This window comes from Orycteropus afer, unplaced genomic scaffold, assembly GCF_000298275.1.
Source record: "Orycteropus afer afer isolate SDZICR_OR568_19922 unplaced genomic scaffold, OryAfe1.0 scaffold00014, whole genome shotgun sequence".
Taxonomy (NCBI): domain Eukaryota; kingdom Metazoa; phylum Chordata; class Mammalia; order Tubulidentata; family Orycteropodidae; genus Orycteropus; species Orycteropus afer.
In genome coordinates, this window is record NW_006921601.1 from 2437130 (window position 1) to 2441050 (window position 3921).

A 3921-nucleotide genomic window follows, 5' to 3' on the forward strand; every position below is an offset into this window, starting at 1 on the left:
TGTGTGTGTGGTTTGAAGTTGTCTGTTTTCTCTGAGACACTGTAGTGTTATCACAATAATTTGTTCATTATATGTTGATTTCCTTACCCTGCTTTGTTTTAATATCTCCAGTCAAAGGGGTGGCCATGCTACTCTGGTCACTAATTTGGCAGCACTGGGGTGATCATCACCTGCCTCTGGGTGGATTTGGTAGGGGGTGGGAGTTATGGCTTGAATCTCTAATTGCTGATCTTACAGAGTAGCTGAGAGCAGGCTGAGTGGGTATTGGGCCCTGTCTATTGTCAATCCAGTGGTGCTGGAGCACATGGTGGCATTCAACCAGTGGATAGGGTAGCAGGTACGGTGAGTATGGCTAGGTAGGGTCACTGGATATTTTCAATGGCATTTGGAAGGAGTTGTGGTAGACATTTTATTCACTTATTAATTCAGCAGACATTTACTGAGTGATAATTCTGTGCTAATTACCTGCTAGGAGCCAGGAATATATTTGGGAAAAAATATATACCTAGTTTCTGCCTTTGTAGTACTTATATGCTAGTGGGATGTGCTACCAGGTTAACCTAGAGCTCAGAAGAGTAGAACAATATTGGTTTCAGAATGGAGCAGGCCAAGCTTCAGTCTTATTTGCAGCAAAAGAAGGAGAAATATGATAGTGGGCTAAAAACAAATTCAATAACATAAACCCATACACATTACTGGATTTTGCAAAGAGGATATAGATGATTTTGGGGCAAAGATTATTGGGTTAGCTCATGTAGGGTGCTTGGCAGGAGACAGATATTAATGGGCTGAAAAGTACAGCACAGAAGTGAAGTGTGCCACTTATAGATCTAAGTCATAAAATACTCTACATTTGATCTCTCAGGATTTCCCTCCTTTCAGTATACCCAGAATGAAGATGACTTCTGTGGTAAACCTGGGAACCACATGTTGCAGTTGGTAGCTCCACAAGAAGGAAAAATCCTGGGTTCCTAAAGCAGTCAAGGACAGTCCCCAACCAAGAACTGAACCACTTTATGAGTAAGAAACACAATTTTATTGGGTCATAGTACTGTGATTCCTGAATCTTCTGTTGTAGCAGGTAATATAAGCTTTACTTTAACATGTAAAGAATAAGCAATTCAAAGTAAAAGTAAACCCAGTGGGTACAAATGTTTTTTTTTTTCAAGAAATAGCCTTAAAGGAATGGAAATCAAGGGATTATTTCTTTCAACAGAGAAATCTTGATCCTATTTGGATGCTAAATTAGAGGAACACAAGAGAGCTAAGATACAGGAAGAGCATGCCAGTAAAGGAGCAAACAGCAAGCAAAGATGAGAAATTTAGAATCTCGGTAGTAATTGGAGAGGTCAACTCTAAATGAGGAAGGAGCACTTATTCCTCTCAAATAAAAAGCAAGGAGTACACATAGTTCCTACATGAGATAATGAAGAAGTAAAGAAAGTATGTCTTAAGGAATTAGTCACCCATGATCTTTATTTTGTCTATAAAGTGGACAGCAAGATTGAAAGGCAGATGTATAAGGACCTAATTCATTAATATGATAAACCCACCACCTGAAACAAAAGCTAGGACTTTGATTAATATCTTCCATCTAACTATACAGGAGCTCTGGTGGTGTGGTGCCTAAGACATTTGACTGGTAACCAGAAGAGCGACTTCTGGGAAGAAAAGTTGGGCAATCTACTTCCGTAGTGATACCACCTCGGAAACCCAAGGAAGGGTCACTATGAGTCGGATCCAACTCGTAGGCAGTGAGTTAGTTTTGAGTTTCTAACTATATGGTCATCCCCAGTCCATTTCCCTGCCTCATTTCCTTTTAGTAACTATTATCCAAAATACTGTGTTCCTCATTCTCTTTTTATATAGTTTTATTTTTGAGATTTCAACACTATAAAAGAGGTATAGTGATAAGTTATCCTTAGGACTTGCTTTCACTTAATACTGGATTGTGGGGTTACTCATATCGTTGTATGTTTCTCTAATTTATTTGTTCTGATTGCTATGTAATACCCATATGTAAGAATCTTTACCCATTCTACTATTTATGGCAAAATGGTTGTTTCCCACTTTCATTCACCTGTGTACACTACTGCTCTTCCATTGTACATGAGAAAAAGTTTATTTTGGGCACATTCCTTTTATAATGAGAAAAACTGAAATATACTGTATTACATTTCTTCTTTTGGACTTGTGCAATAACTTTCTTGGGTATAGTCTTTTTTTAATTGTAAAAAATAGATCACACACATTTGCCGATCAACAACTGTCACTTACATAATTCAATGAGAGCAATTACATTCTTATATTTTATATAAATAAAAATGTAAAACCTTATTTTTAATTTTTTAAAGTGGAAAGCAAAAAGATTTAGTGGAAAACATTGGTGATTGAGGAGAGACTGAAAAATGAGGGGGATACGGCAAAGATTGGGTGAGAGATAAGAATGGCTGGAACTAAAGCAGTGATGCCTGGAGGCAGGTGCAATATCACCATCAGAGCTGCAAGCTGATGAACCTACCTGTCACCAATAGTGGGAGCACCCAATATACACCTGCATGCAAAAGCAGGCACATACTTCAAAGGGAGGAAAAAAGAGAAGCAAAGAACTAAAAAGTCTAGGAAGATCCAATAAATTAGCGCGTGCATGCTAGCTTAAGGTCAACGAAGGAAGAACTGAGTCCAATTCCCTCTAGTCTGCAATGTCCCAGAGTAGAGTCTGAAAGGGCAGGTGGCAGCATTTTACAGAACCCATGAGATGGATTTTATAATTTGCACAAGGAGCTGGCCTGGGGCCCTTGCTCCTTAGGTCAGTTACTGACCCTGTATATTTAGTTTGGGATTTAGAAACAGACTCAGCAAGTGCATATGGGGCAAAGCAAGTTCTAAGGCTTCAGAGCTCATTTAGTGGGTGGAGGTGCAGGGGTGGCAGTCCTGGAAGCACACCCAGGGGACTCATTAAAATCCTGTTTCCTGGAGCAGCATTTTCAGCTGAGAGGATAAGACCATGAATCCTCCCACAGGACAAGGCCCTGGCTCACTATTACAGCAAGAACACTAAGACTGTCCACTACAGGTCTCCACTAGGCAACTCCTCCCTTATTTTTTTCCTGTGCTCAGCTTTTGTCATGGATGCCACGGAGGATAGAAATATATGAAAGAAAATTTGAGTTCTTGGAATAAAGAACTCAGTCAATGCGACAGCAAGGCTGGGAGAGCTTCTAAAAAAGGAGAGTTGAATGACAAAAGGTAGAGGAGAGACAGCTCCTTGCTTCCACTGGATCCTCAGGTTCTCTCAGTTTGCATCCACCTTAATCCTCAGAGAGGACTTGCAATGCTAGTAAAAGGGAGGAGTTTTTGACCTTCGATGTCAGACACAGACATACACACATCTACATCCTATCTTGGCAGAAGAACCACCTCTTCTTTCTCCATCTTCTTGAACATCTCCACCCCTCATATGATCCTCAGGGCCATCAGTGTGATCTGGCAGCTGTGCCTCTCCTCATCTGAGGTAAGAGCTCTGTCTCTGTTTCAAGGAACTATGTGGAGTCTGGAATCAAGACCTTATACTACTTTGCTTCTCCAATTCTGTAGTGCCTTGGGCTTCACAGTTTACCCACTCCTTTCTCTACTGTAGGCATCTTGTACATGGAGATATTCTGGGACAGGGTCCCTCTATTTCCTGATGCTGGCCTACTGAAAAAACAAGGGCATCTGGGTTATTCTGGCCTCTAATAGTTTATACCCTAAAATGTGTAGGACCTCAAAGAGGACCATAGATGCCTACTAGACACTAAGTCCTATGTTGTTGTTGTTATTTGCCATCGAGTCAGCCCTGACTCATAGCGACCCCTCCTTGGGTTTCCGAGGCAGTATCACTACGGAAGTAGGATTGCCCAACCTTCCTTCCGAGGAGTG